The sequence below is a fragment of the Diabrotica virgifera genome, chromosome 9, assembly GCF_917563875.1.
Source record: "Diabrotica virgifera virgifera chromosome 9, PGI_DIABVI_V3a".
Classification (NCBI taxonomy): domain Eukaryota; kingdom Metazoa; phylum Arthropoda; class Insecta; order Coleoptera; family Chrysomelidae; genus Diabrotica; species Diabrotica virgifera.
The window spans coordinates 129,810,537-129,827,182 of NC_065451.1; positions in this window are offsets into that span (position 1 = coordinate 129,810,537).

Sequence of the window (16,646 nt, forward strand, 5' to 3'; positions counted from 1 at the left end):
GTTTGTCAATGAATGCTCCGACTACTCCCTTCGCTTTGGCTATATTTACGTTCTTCCTTTGTAATTCCAGATTTGTTCCATTAAATTTTTCAGAAATATCTGATAGTTAAGCGATATCATTTCGCTTCTCTTGTAGTGCTGCACTCAGTGTGGGTCAGTAGTTATAAGAAATTCTATAACAGTATCCATGAGACTGCAGAACCGCTGTAAGCAATTCCCTTTCGAAAGCCTGCGGACTTCCGTATGTAGTACTGGAGTAGCAATGTATTAAATATCTCATCATTTTCTTTACAGAGTGTACGAAATATTCCATCATTCTTTGGTTTTGCTTTAATTTTATTTACCTCATCTATGACAAGACTAATATTTACATATAAAGCACAGACATGGACCTTCACAAAGGAAAATATGGAAAGGATGGCCAATACTCAAAGGCCAATGGAAAGAAAGATGCTGGGTATCAAGCTAAGTGACAAAAATAAAAATCATGGATCAGAAATAAAACCAAAGTGAAAGATCTAAACAAACATGCAGCTACTCTCTAGTGGAAAACATGACAAAACAACAGACAAAAAGACGGAAGATGGAATGAAGCGATAATCCACTGGAGACCTTGAGACCGTAAAAGAGGAAAGGGCAGACCATAGATGAGATGGTCGAATGACCCAAAAAGATACTCTGTGACCAGATGAACAGGATTAGCACTGAACAAAGAAGAGTAAAAAATAAGGGGGAGGCCTACGTTCAACTTTGGACAAATGAAGTGCAAAAGATAGATAGATGACAAAACGACCACAATTTCGGCCGTACACTTTTTGTTAGAGTCAGATCGGCAGGGTCAGTACCTACTCTCATCATTCTTATCCCACTTCTATCCCTTTCTCTTTTGTGCAGATGTTCGTCCAATACGAAAGCTCGATAAAAGGAAAATGCAAAATTAATTATAATGTATTACTTACCTATAGAATTAAATTGTATCATGATTCATAGCCCTCTGTTACTAGACGAGATGTTTGTGTTATTATTACCTGCATTGGTGTACATTTAATTACTTTTTATTATCCTATGGATATCCGATCGAAAGTATTGTTTTTTCTTCTCTATTACCAATTTCTCGTTTCCCAGATGCTAATCGCCCACCTTATCGCCCCCTTTTCTCTATTGCCCCCATATCGCCCCCCTGAAAATCTCAAATCGCCCCCAAGGGGGCAATCGCCCCCCGGTTGGGAATCACTGCTACACCGACAATTGCATCTTTGTGTTCGCCAACAATTATTGTATCTTTATTACGTAGATGATCAATACCAGTATAAGGGTAACCATTTACAATAAACATACATAAATATAATTTTACCCATTCGACAGGAATTTGAAAGAAAGGATTGTCGAATTTACCAGAAAACGATAATAACTTACACAGGGTCAATTTGTCCCCTTTAGACTTCTATGGTAGATTTGTTAAAAAAACCATTAAATAAATTTAGTAAACAATATTTTTTTGTTTTATCGTAAATAAGGCTTTGTATCAAAATATTAAAAGTCATAAAATATGAAAATATTATTGCCTCAAATAAAAAAACTACAATAACTTTAAATCGCAACAGGGGCCAAATTGGTCCCTCCGGCTTTCTAGTGTTAAAGACTTTTATTTTTGTATAGGTTGTCAGGGTGCTTATATGTCATATCTTATTTAGCCTTGCGAACATGCTCCTGGCCTTATTTATTCTTTTGTTGACGGGTTCCATTCTTTTTCAACATAATACTTCCTAGATAAATTCCTAGATAAAAGTTAAACTTGTCTATTTCTTCTATAATTCTTTCTCTTACTCTTAGTTGTATATTTTGTGTCGCATTCAAGCTCATTGATTTGGTATTTCCTTTATGTATTTTTAATCCAACTTTGCTCGTTCCTGTTTCTAACGCTTCTATCTTTTCCTGCATAATATGTCACCTGTTCTGCGATAGTAAGCCCATCTGTCATCTGCAAAATCTAGATCTTCAAGGTTTTCTGTTAATCCTCATTGTATTCCTTCCTTCTTGTAATTTATGGTTTTCCTCATTACATCATCTAATAGTATAGAGCAGGGGTCACCAATTAGTTTCCCTGAGGGTCCGTTTCGAAAACCTATGGCACTTCCGGGGTCAGGATTTATGCTGCCTGTGTCTGACTGTTCTGATTCGGTTTCTTTGTGGATTCTTGTTAAAAAATATCCCCTATAAACAAATCAGAAGGGTGCCGGGCGAAATTTTTGTGCAGAAATTGTTTAATATATTTTTTAACAAATTCAAAACATCACCTTTTTGCCCGCGAAAATATGTTTTTCGCATTTTTAGGTCATCTTAAATAAAACAGATCTGTTATTTTATTAAAAGTCACATATATTCAGTCACAAAAAACTAATTGTCAACAACAGACACAAAACATCTGCTCCTAAAAATTCTTTGAATTTCATAGTTTAAAGTGAGTCTTTTATTTTGAAAATAATATCATTTTGTGGACAAAGTTGTGAGTTATACAGTGGCTGTATCCGTTTTTGTCCTATTTTTGAGGTATTTGTGTAATTTGCAATATACTGCTAAAAATAAAATACTAAAAATTTTAATTCTACAAAAAACTAGTTCTGATAAGGTAATTTGAAGATAGGCCAGTTAATGAGTTTGGCTTGTATATGGATTTAATTTAAGCAAGCAGAACCTTTACTCATTATAGGCCAGGTGTTAATTTGATTTTGCTTCATTAGTGAACTTAATATCTCCAATTCAACTTTAAAATGGTTAGCAAATGTTCCAGTTGTAATGATGATCTTCTTGACAAGTTTGTCGCATGTGATAGCTGCCATGTTACTGTGCACCAGTCTGAACACTGTACTGGTTTATGCGCCTCTGAACTACGTGCTGTTGTTATCCAAAAAAGAACCTTAATGTATTTTTGTGCTGATTGTCGTTTATCTTTTAAAAGTGTACCCAAACTTATTAGGGAAATTGACAATTTTAAAAATGAACTTAGTGCTTTGAAACAGGACATGTTAAAACTTAAGGCTGAAAAAGGTGCTAATTCATTTTCTGTTGATGATGTGGTAAACGAGCTTCATGAACGGGAAAAAAGATCTAAAAACATCCTCATTTTTAATCTTCCTGAATTAAGTAACACTTAGATGCTTCTCAAGTAAAATCTATTTTATCAAAGGCCCATGCCTCCATCAACACAAATGAAGTCAAAATCTTACGCTTTGGAAATGTGAACAAGAATGGACATCGTCCCATTAAAGTAATTTTTTCTTCAGCAAGTGATGCTCTTCATGTTATTAAAAACAAACAAACAGTTAGTCGTGAAAAAAAGATATATTTTATTTTAGATCAAACCCCTAACCAAAGAAAGCTTTTAGATAGTCTTAGGTCCGAGCTTTCAGAGAGACAAAATGCTGGAGAGGTTAATCTCACGATTAAGTATTTCAATAACATACCTAAAATCATTCAAAAAAACCTTTAAACTCTACTGACTTGGGCAAGTTTACAGTCTATTACCAAAATGTCCGGGGTCTCAGAACAAAACTTACTGAATTAAGCCTCAATGTTTTTAATTGTACCTATGATATTATCATTCTTACAGAAACTTGGCTCAATAGTGACATTGCTGATGCTGAAATTGGTCTTGTCAATTACAATATCTATAGACAGGATCGTACACCTGCCTCTAGTTCATCTCTTAGAGGGGGTGGAGTATTAATAGCTATTTTAAAGAAATATTCATCATTACGAATCCAATCTGATCCTTCTATTGAACAGCTGTTTGTACGGTTCCACGGCAAACTTATTCTGGGAGCTCTATACATTCCACCTCAATCTCCAGCCTACACCTATCAAGTTCATGCTGACCAACTGATGCTTCTAAGTGAACAGTTTTCATCCCTGAAATTTCACTTATTTGGTGACTATAATCTCCCCTCAGCTAGGTGGAGAGTTGAAGATTATTGCTCTTCTGCAACCTCACAAACTTCATCACCTCTAGCTGTAGTTGATGCCATTGAGGTTGTTTCAAATATGTGTGCTTATCATAATCTTTTTCAATGTAACTTTATATTTAATAGCAGGGGTGTTATTCTGGATCTTATCCTGGCCCCAGAAGAGCTTGTCATTTCTGAAGCTGACGATGCTCTGGTTTCACCTGACTCTCATCATCCTCCTCTGTTAACATCATTGCAGCTTAATGTTTTTGATAGGTCAATTTCTGGTAACGAATATTATTATGATTTCCGTAATGCAAACTTTCCAGCAATTCACCAATGTCTAGAATATATAGAATGGGATAACCTGTTTCGTGGTAGAGATCTTTCCGACATGATCGCTATGTTTTATGACATTATTTACTCTCTCATTGAACATTTCACTCCAGTTAAATATTTTAGTACTAAGAAATTTCCTTGTTGGTATTCTTCTGAGCTTAAGCAATTGTTAAAGGAAAAAATAAAAGCTCATAAAATTTATAAAACCTTAAAGACTCCTGAAAGCTATGCTGATTTTTGTCATCTGAGAACAAATTGTAAAAATCTATCTAAATGCTGTTATGACAATTACATACGTTTCACCGAATTTTCTATACAAAATAACGCAAGGCATTTTTGGAAATTTGTAGGTAGCAAGCGTGAAAACAATTGTATACCTGACTCAATGACCCTGAATGACTCTGTAGCTTCATGTGGCAATGATATTGCCAACTTATTTGCAGATCACTTTTCATCAGTTTATAGTGATATTACTTTAAATTGCAATGTTGACCATATTCAGTCTCAACTCAATATCTCATCATATCGTATCCAGATTTCCAAAATTTACGAAAAGCTTTCATCATTAAGTGTCAACAAGGGTCCTGGGCCTGATGGTATACCACCTAATTTTCTTAAGGAATTCAGTTTTGTACTATCGCGACCTTTGTTTCATATATTTAATAAATCTTTGGATGTAGGTCAGTTTCCAGACTTTTGGAAACTTTCTTATGTCACACCAATATATAAATCTGGTAATAAATCTAATATTAGTAATTACCGCCCTATATCTATTCTTAGTGTTATACCAAAGGTGTTTGAGAGTATTATAACTGATTTCCTCACCTTCGATAGCTCCGGGATCCTAAACTCTCAGCAATTTGGTTTTACTACAGGTAAGTCTGCTGAACTGAGTTTGTTGACCTATGTTGATTTTCTGTCTGAAGCCTTGGAGGAGGGACTTCAAGTTGATTCAATTTATACTGACTTTTCCAAGGCCTTTGACAGAGTAAATCATGAACTCCTGATTCAAAAGCTTAGCTCCTATGGCATAAGTGGACCTTTGTTGCAGTGGTTACAGAGTTATTTAACCGAAAGATTTCAACAAGTTCGAGTAAACCACTTTTACTCACAAACCTTTCCAGTTAAGTCAGGTGTACCACAGGGGTCCCATTTGGGTCCATTACTCTTTAATATATTTATTAATGATATTACCAACTGTTTTCACGATTGTAACGCCTTGCTATTTGCTGATGACTTGAAGTGCTTTAAAGTTATAAAAAATCATTATGATGCTGCCATATTGCAATCAGAACTGAATAACCTCTCTGCATGGTGTTCACTTAACGGTATGAACCTTAATTCAATCAAATGTCATGTAATTAACTTTAACCGTACTCACCACCCAATATTATCAAACTATTACATTGATGGCCAATTGCTCAACACTGTTAATAGAATCAAGGACTTGGGGATTACACTGGAAAACTCTCTTTGTTTCAATACTCACATCATCAATGTCATTCAAACATCTATGAAAATGCTGGGTTTTGTAAAAAGAACAACTCGTGATTTTACAAACATATCCAGTATTAGAGTTCTTTACTTCTCTTTGGTCAGGTCTCACCTTGAGTATTGTTCTTCAGTGTGGTCCCCACACTACTTGGTCTATATTAGGAAACTTGAACAAGTCCAAAATAGTTTCTTCCGTTACATTGCTTTTAAGCTTCATACCTATCAAGATTACGCTGTATGGCAGCATCAACTGCAGGTCCCTTCTCTTGCAAGCAGGAGAAAACAAAGGGACCTTTTGCTATTATTCAAGATCTTAAATGGTATATGCAGTTGTTCTCAACTACTTAATAAGATCGCACTGTTTGTACCACCTCGCACCACTAGACAAGTGCGAACATTTTATGTACCATTCCACAGGTTTAATTATTCACTTTTTTCATTCGTACCCAGAGTCTTGAATTTAGCAAACTCCCTTTGCAATTTACAACTGTTCGACAACTCCATCAATCGTTTTAAAAGAAATTTAGATGGGATCAATATTTGAGTGAAGCGTCTAATTTGTTAACTTGGTTTTGTAATTTGTTAACTTGGTTTTATGATATTATTTCATAGTACATATTTACTTCTAATATTATATTTATATTTCTGTATGTCTGTTTTTTATATTATATTATGTTATTGTTTTTTTTCTGTACACTATGTATTTTTGTAGAATTGGGCTTGCCCGTAAAAAATAAATAAATAAATAAATAAAACTTGGAGAGTTTTCAAGCATTGCAAATGCATATTTTTGCATTTTTCAGATTTTAAATCGCTTATAACTATCAACTTTTCAGAAATATGACAAGAGACCTTTATTGTTTATAATTACCCAAGAAACTTAAAAATACATTTTTTGGGGCAAAAAGTAATTTTGAATTTGCTTAAACCATTGTTTCACCTGGCACCCTTCTGATTTGTTTAAAGGTAGGGTTATCATACATCCGGATTTCGTCCGGACAGTCCGGATTTGAAAGACATGTCCGGATTGGGGTCCGGATATGAGAAATGTCCAGATTTTTTTGCTTTACTAAAAAAATGGTAAATACTAGGCCCAACGGTGGGAAATTTCATTCTGCGCAGCACCTTAGGTCTTAAGTATGTTAAAACATAGGTATATGTATTTTAAACTGGCAGAGATTTTCAATGTTAGTTGCATATTGTAGCGAAACAGCTGTACTTTTAATGCTGCCATATGCATTTCGCATATATGTACAATGTAGAGGTAGCAACGCAGTCAAATTCACATTTTACATTTACTACAACCCCTTGGACTACCCTGTCCGGATTTGTCCTTAATAAATTATGGTAACCCTATTTAAAGGGGACATTTTTGAACAGGAATGTGCAAAGAAATCGAGTCAGGAACATTTTTCATACGAAAGTGGCCTTGCACATGGACTAATATGGAAAGGAAAACTAATAATATCTGATTGTTTTTTGGTTGCTGTATACTTTTCTGTAAGTTTTGCTGGTACAATAAATAAAATATAAATTCATTTTGTATTGTTTTGATGTTATTATCAGTATATTTTGAAAACAGCTGTATGTATTGTAAATTGTTACTGAGAATATTTTAAAAATTAGGAATTTATATTTTGAATGCTAATGAAGTTTTTAGACATATTCAATTTTGTAGAAAGGAAACTGAGGAATTTTTCTACATTAGTTTCAATGTTGCAAACTTATTAAATCTGAAAATTATTTTATTTAAATGCACATCTGAAAAGAACTCCTACTTAATATATAGTAGAGAGGAAACGAATATAAAAAAAATGCATATATGACAATTTTATATTACAGCTTACTTAATTTCAAAATTAATGATTAGTAAGTATAACAGTAAGGGGGAAAACTCTTTACAAAATTAAATTATCACAGAGAAACATGACATTTTTTTATATACAACCTGGCTGAAGTTTGGAGTGAGTTTAGTGCAACTGAGTCTCATTAAGGAGATGAGATATTCATCTGTTAAGTGAGATCTCTACCGATTTTTAAATTCTTCATTCTTGATAAAGCGGCTTTGCACACATAAGTTGAGCCAAACATAGTACACAATTTCATGGCCAAACATTTTCAAAATTGCCAAACACTAGGTATATCCTGAATTTATTGACTGTCCGCACAAAACTAGCTCACGGTCCACACAAAACTAGCTCACGGTCCAGATGTGGACCACAGTCCGCTAATTGGTGATCACTGGTATAGAGAACAGTAATGGCGATAGTATCCTTGTTTAACCCCTGTTTCTGTTTCAAATTTTCTACATAGTTTGCCTTGGTGCTGCACTACACTTTTAAAAGTATTGTAACCTTCTTTGATCAAATTTATTAATTTTATTAGGATGCCTCTATTTTTAAGTAATATCTGTGTATGAGTATGTGATAACAATGATTGTTGTTCTGTAATTATTATTTGTAATGTGTTCCTTAAATCTATGCACAACTGCTCTCTTCTAAACCCATTTTGTTCTTTCCTTAGGCCATCATTGATTGTGTTTACTATCCTGTTATTATTTTATAAAATAGTTTGTTCACTGTGCTGAGTAATGTAATTTCTCTCCAATTATTGCACAACTTTAAATGCCCTTTTTATGGTATTTCAACTATTACACCTGTTTGACAGTCCGGATATTTCTGTTCCTTCCATATCTTCTCAAATAGGGGTAGTAGTATTTCTGTTGTCATGTTCACATCCGCTTTCAATAGTTCCCCTGCGATTTTGTCTATGCCTGGTGATTTGCTGTTTTTAAGACTCTATTACTTCGATTAATTAATCTTTGTTTGGTGGATCTGTTTATATTAAGATCCAAAATATTCTCTTTCTCTTTCTGGTGCCATTATGATTTCTTCTCTTTGTATGTTCAGTAATTCTTTGAAGTGTTCTGCCCACATCTTTGTTCTTCTGTTGTTATTATTTGTTGTTCTCTACAGTTTATAATATTGTATGTTCTTCTAGAGAGAGATACATACTTTATTGATACAATGTACCAAAAGGCCATCGACCGAAGTCTTTCAGCCAATTTACACAATTAATATACATTAATACAGTATGTTTTTTGTTAATATTAATACAATACAATAATTAAAAAAATATTTGTATGTGGCGGTAATCACAATATCATTGACAATTAGTTACAATACAGATGATGATTTAAGGGGTCATATATGTTTCTCGGCTTCAAAAAATCGATTTTATTTTTTTTGCTTATTTTAAAAGGTACATCTCTTAAAAACATTTTAAGACCAGAACGAGTTCGATATTCGAATTATTGACGAAGTTACAGCTGCTTTAAACGGAACTAGTCGGGTCGCTCCGTAGGTCTTGCAAAACTTTAAACACGTTTTTCTCGAAATAGCATTTTTCATAACGGTGGGCATGATAACTGCTTAACCGTTCGTCCAATTAACTTCATTTTTGGCACACATATTCTAAATTAGATTCACTATCGTGCAACGAGAGCTTTTTTGATTAAATTTGACCATTTTCGAATAGCAATAAAAAAATAGACAATTCTTTTGGTGAAAATTACGACTTTTTTTTAAATTTCGACTGTTTCTGTAATTAATTTTTTTTTTAAATTCCTCTCGTCACACGAGAACTATGACTCTAAAAAATGATAACAAATAAACAATTTTTGTTTCAAATAAATATTACGAGCTGAATCATGCCCACCGTTTGACCGGAAAAAAAACACGTTCTATTTATTTTTTTTAATTATTTTTTTAACTTGTAACATATGTTTTATGCTCCTTAAGGGTCCATCTTTAAAATAAAAAAAAAAAATGAAATCAATTAGCCCATAGTTTTCGTACAATTTATCATTACATTTAGACTACTTTTTAAGCTCGAGAAACGTATATGACCCCTTAAATAGAGTTGTTTATTGTCTTGATGTGTAGCAGATTTCTTCAAAAAGAGTTCTTCCTGGACATCTACAGGCACTGTCCTCTGGTATCTTCACAATGTGGGGCTCAATAAAATTTTTGTTATTGTCATTAATAGAGAGTTCATTTTAATATTTGAACGCTCCCTTATTGAGTCCCATTAATAGGTTAAATTCCAGTTTTCTCATACGGCATTCTGTTTGATGGATTATGAAGTGGATTATCAGGATGACGCATTCTAGTAATTTGTCGAAGGCTAGTTGTTTCAGCCACTTTTATATTATTTTTGGCAGGACCTTTAGAATTATAGAAAATTGCAGAACCATACTCCAGCATGGGCCTGCAAATCATTTTATAAATATTGGCTGCTGTTTCAATCGCAATTCCCTCATTCTTGTATGTTAAATTTCTGAAGTGTTTTGCTCTAGTTACAATTTTCGTTTTTATAACTGCTGTGTGGTGGTTGAACTTCAATTTGTTATCTATTTCTATTCCCAAATACTTAACAGTTTGGGAGGGTTTAATAATATTGTCGCATATGTTTATAGTTGGAGAGTGATCTTGGATTCTGTGGTTAAATATAATTAGTTTTGTTTTAGAAGGAGTTATTGTTAATCTCCATTTATTCATCCAAGATATTGTGTCATTCACCTGTCTCTGCAATAAGTCCATTGTCTTTATTAAATTTTTTCCATATGATATCACTGCAGTGTCATCAGCAAATTGTAGCAAATTAGTGTTGGTTAGTCAATGGTTGCATATGTCACTGCAATAGAGATTATACAAAAGAGGGGAGAGTGGTGAACCTTGTGGAACTCCTTGTTGCACTGAAAATGAATGGGAATATGTTTCATTGATCTTAACTATACACCTGCGTCTTCTAAGAAATTCGTCAATAATCCATATTAGAGAAGGGGAGCATTTCATTCTGTGAAGTTTATATAACAATCCTCTATGCCAAACGGAGCCAAAAGCCTTCTTGGTGTCCAAGAAAACTCCAGTGGCCTTTAGTCCTTGCAATCTTCTGCCTGTATATTGGATGTTACTATTGAAAGAGGAAGGATTGTAGATGATTTTTCTCTAAATCCAAACTGGTGTGCTGGAATATGTTGGTTTAATTCATTATATCATCTTCCTTGGATAATTTTCTCAAAATTTTTTCCAATTACTGGGAGAACGGTGATTGGACGGTAATTTTGGGGTATTTGATGGTTAGTATAAGGTTTAGGAATAACTATTACAATGCCTGTCTTCCACTCATCAGGGAAGAAATGATTCATGATACAATAATTATATATTTTCATTATCTCCTTATGAATATCTGGATCTAGCTGTCTAAGGATTTTACGATTGATGGAATCTTTGCCTGGAGCTGTGTTTTTTCCTTTATATAGAGCCTCGTCATATTCATCTTCTGTGATGTCCTGAAGAGCATTCAGATTACCACTATTTTCATAAAAACTTCCAAACCAACTATCCACCTCCTCTAAGGCATCTCTTTCAAAATTGTTATCCTCATTAAATTTGTATGTTTCCTCAAAGTATCTAGCAAAAGCACTACATATTTCTTCATCTGTACTATATGTCTGGCCATCATATATCAGTTCTGAAATCTGTTGTCTAAACGATTTATATTTAGACAGATTTTTTATTTCATTCCAGTATGTTTTTCCTTTCATGGAGTTTATACTTTTACATGCTAGGATTCATTTATGTTGTTTAAATTGTGATATAAGTTTGTGAATATCTTTGTTTAGTTCATTAAATTGTGATTTTAATGCATGTGTCTCATTTTTTTGGATCTGCCTGAGTAACTGTCTCTTCAATTTAATCAGAGACAAAATGAAGGGTGGAAGATTGTAATTAACCTTTGTGTCTATACCCAGCTACCTGGGTATCATTGGTTGTTTTATCTAAATCATTGGCGATAGTATAAATATTTTTACTCCAGCTTCTAGTTATTCCTAAAATTATTCAGAACGAACAGATTTATAATAAAATCCAAAGAAAAAAATGCATATAATATATTAAATATTAAAAATACCTGTCAAAGTTTTTACACCATTACATCCACACCCGTGACACCCGGGTAACATTAATGTTTAAGTATTTTCTCGGGTTTGGGCTTCGAAACGTTAATAAATTCATTTTTTAGTAAAATTGTGGCTTATTTCCCATAGAAAATACTTAATTATAAAAATGCCACAAGGAAATAGCTTCAGAACAACATTAATGTTTAGTAAATCATTAAGCTGTGTCTAATTTTTTTTTATAATAAAAGTGATATAGAAACATAAATAAAAGTTACATTTCAAACATATTGTGCGCACTTACATATCTGTGGTTCCAAGGAAAAGGGGCATGAGTCACATTTTTTCTTGAAATCGTCAAAACGGTTTAACGAAAATTATTTTAAATGTTCTATTTGGTAAAAGGCCACATGTCTGAAAAATGTAATGCATTTATTCATTAGGGCCATTCAAAAATTAGGCATGAGTCAATATTTTATCTACACCAATAAAGAACAGGGACTCGACTTAAATTACGCCTATTAAATGGCACGCAGCGCAGGGTTTTAGTTTTGGAATAAGGCATCTTGTCGACTTAGTTCTGGAATGCGCTACGGAACGGCTCAGAACTCACAGGCGCTTCTTACGGTTAACGTTGTTTAAAGTGTTTTTATGTGTTTATTTTATACCTTTGTGTAAATAATACAGCTATTTAAGTGAAAATTTAATAAATAATATCGTTGAAAATGTCTCAGTCTAATAGAAGCAGACAGATATTACGTTTTGTTGTTGGAAAATGCATCACAATAAGCAGGTTAATACAACATAACTTTTGCCATATTTGGCCCTAGGCAATAACGTAGTCTTTCGTTCTGCGTTTAAATGTTTCAAAAATACTTATTAGTTTTCTCAGGATGCAAAAAAATGAATATATTTAAAAACATTGAAAATTTTGACAGGCGACTTTTTGCGCCTTTATTCCCTTTAAATGAAATAATAAAAGTTGTATTATGCTTTGTATAGGAAATTAAGGACTCTAATGTGGACCAGCGTACCTAATTATTTAATTATTAGCTATACTGTTAAAGTGTTTGGTTTACTTCTTTTCAGGCACTCCTTCAAGCAGTAACTTTCTTGTAGGAGAACAAATACCAACTGTTAATAAATCTAAAAGTATTGAAGATGGTAACTGGGTGCACATACATATTTTAACTATTTTAAATGTTCCTTCTTTGCCACACTTCATCTACACATATCTACACACTTTTTATAGATGCTTAAGTATGTGTTCTTATTTCCTCTATTGTTAATATTTTTTCTAAAACCCTGTAACCATCTTCTTGATATCGTCCTATTAGAGGTAATTATCACGAAGTGCACTTTTTTGAGATTTTGACATTTTCATCAATTTTATCTTTCAAACACTACATTATAATAGTGTATTATTTGTGTGGATTTAATTATCTGTTCGGCGATTGACTAAAGAAATGAGTTTAAATTTCTTTGTAATGGATAGCTGTAACATACCTAATCTATTTTGTGATTAAGCAGGCTGATTAAGCAGACGACTGGTATTGTATTGCTTAACCTGAGTATTATATTTTTGTTCCTTATTTTTTCGGCGATTGATTACAGAAATGAGTTTAAAATAAATTTCTTTGTATGTAACAGATAGCTTACGTAAAGGGTTTTCATAGTCTACTTTGCGACTTTTGTGGTTGTCAGTATTTTAGTGCCAAAAGTATTTTATTACATATTAATTTATTTTGGAAGAAGGACACATTGTTCATTTTTAAATAGTAGACTATTATTTTTGATAGTTCCTTAGAAGTCAGCAAAATTTTATATACCTTTGTATAATATTTAAGTATAAAAATGAATCCCAAATTCACGTCTCAAAATCCAATAATTGTGTTCATGGAAAAACCACAACCAGATGTGACTTTTTGAACTTTTCCAAACTTTTAAAAGGGCCACTTCAACTAAGACATTTTGATATAAATGGAAGCAAATTTGTGTGGCACGATATTAGATTGATTTCATATGACACTGATGAAGGCATTGTTAAGTACAAAACATCCCTAAAACAAGAAGAACCATTTAAGTGCATTTCATTTTGCCAACGAGAAAAATCGAAGGGTCCATTGCAACCCGAAAGGTGCAACACCGGACCCTTGAGCTCTTCAGCATAAGCAGAGAGAAAAAGAAAGATTTACTAAGTATTTTGAATTTAGTAGATTCAGAATGCCATGCATTTTATGAAAATTAACCAGACGGCAACAATGTCAGTGATGCAGATTACGTTTGTGATTGGGACGATATGTTTCAATAATATCCTAAACAAAATTTCCAAATAAATAATTAAAAAAACCTCCCTTTTATTTACCCACTGACAATACAAAGGGGCTTAAGTATGGATAACAATAATGTGTTACCTGTTTTATAATTTGGAAAAGAGACATATGTCACAAAACTAATAAAAAATAATAATAATTCAAAAAGTACAATATTACACAAATATCACAAAAGAAGATTAATCAATAAATCATCCTTACTCTGGTTAGAAAGGCTTTATATATATTGTTATTTTGAAATATTTAGTTCGCGCATAGCTTCTATTTACTCTTTTGCTAATATTGGCAAATCCTAAAAATGACTAACTAGGTGACTTATGCCCCTTTTCCTTTGAACCACAGATATATTTACTGAGTGTTCGTTACATAGTGGACGATTACAAACATTACATGATTTTCGTTTCTTTCTTAGCCACTTTTTCGCTAAAAACATGCAAATGTAGTAATTTCCAACAATTTTGAGGCGTCCAGTGGAATCATGGAGAGGTAATGACTCTGCTGTATTACTTGAATCTGTAGGGAGAGGTTTTCCTAACATACACTCAATTCCTGACCTTGATGAAAAATTTCGATATACATTTGGTACTTTAAATCTATCAGAAATTGCAGGTGTCACTAGTTGGTTCCCTAAGTCTTGTAGAAAAATTCTACACTTACTAGTTTCAGTAGAACTTTGTGGATTTGTATTATACATAGGTTGTTAGGTAAGCTACCTCTAGGATGTTGTAAAAGAAGACTACTGGTTAACGCAAAATTCTGCGTTTAGTGAAATAATAAGAAACCATTTTGTCCATGTTGTCTACGCTCCTTTAGTTTTATTATAGTACTGAATTATTTCAGGTTTATTTTTTGAGCCACTTAAATTATCGTTGTCATGCATTGTTGACAGCAAAATGACGTTTTTTTTCTTTTTTTTGGCACATAACGAACAAATGGTAACATGATATGCACTGAATCCGTATAATGAGCATTCAGGCTCACGCTCTGGCGAAGGCAGCAGTTCTTGTGGAATATATTGGTTTGTTTCTTTTCAAAGTATCAACTAATGATAAATTCCAAGACAACATTAGGCAGGCTAGTGGAAGAGTTGTGAAAAAATTATCCATTATTGTTTCGTCCAGAATTTTTGTATCTGTAACACAAATCTTTTACTACACGTTCACCTTGATTAGTTTCACGTCCAGTTGTATTTTTTTCCAGTATATTTATATTTATCTAGTAAGTGGATACGAATTATCGTCAAGCGAATTATCGTCGAACCTACAAGCGAAGTGTACCGAAACAATGCCTGGTACCTGGGTAGCACGGGTATAGACTTCCGTATCAGGTATTGGGTATAGACATAACGGTTAAAGGGCGATTTCTTGTGCTTGGGCGAATTTTCTATAATTAATTTAGACAACATAGTGTTGAATATATTCTTCTATTTTCACTTAATTCCCTAATTTTATTATAGAGCCCTTTGCTATTCCCCATCTCTGCTGGTACTTGTGCTTTTTTGCTATATCCTGGATGTATGTTTGTTTATTTATTTTTCGTAACACTCTACTTGATCTCTTTGGATAATCTCTTTTAGTTCATTTGTAATATAATTTTTTTCTCTGCAATTTGTGTGGCTAGTATTTTCTGTTCGATAGTCTTTCTTTCCTCTATCTTCTTAAAAATTTCACCACTCATCCATTTTTTCCTTCCATTTGTTTTATTTCCGAGGACCTCTTGTCCTGTTCTTGTGAATATTTATTTACACTGTTCCCTTGGATCTTGGATCAATTTCTTGTATTTTATTCTTTCTTGCTTTCATTTTAGGATTTGGGCAAATTCTTTCTTTGTATTTCCTAGCTTTAATTTGGTTAAGCCTAGTTTGTGGTTGAGTATGTAAATTCTTTTCTCCTTCTGCATGTTTAGTAATACTTTAGCTAATAGGAGGTAGTGGTCTGATCCCACTTCTGCTCCTCTTTTATTATGCACAGCTATCATTAAGTTACTTATACATATTGCCGCTTCACAAGAACGTAGGCTTAGGTAAAAAAAGACAATTTTAGAGGAGAGGCATTTTAAAATTTTATAGATATGATTATGTATATGTTGTAAGTTGTTACTTTAAAGAAATTACCTATACAAGTTTGTTAGAATATATCTAAATATAAACTGTAATAACTAGATAAATTTATAAAGTGTTAAAATGGTTAAATTTTATCATTTTGTTACCCACATTAGAGTTGAGTCTTTTTTCCTGAGAAACATTTACTTCAACTTTGTTAAAACGCTGACCTAACTACAAAAAGGGTCCTTAATTTAGAGATAATTTTCACAAAAACTTACAGTAAATATAGGAACAGTCATCCTTGACGAGAAATAAACACACAAACTACTTCACATTCTGCGGCGTAACTAACTTGGGTCTGTATTCATAAGAAAATGTTAAGTGTTTAACTACTTTCGCTCCAAACAAATATAGACACTTGGTGCCATCTCTTAGCGACTATTATTATTAACGTCATAAGTCTTTATTCACGCAATAGGTACTTTTATTTTTAGTAGATCTGCATAAATAAGTCAATTTCGTCAAATTTTGAC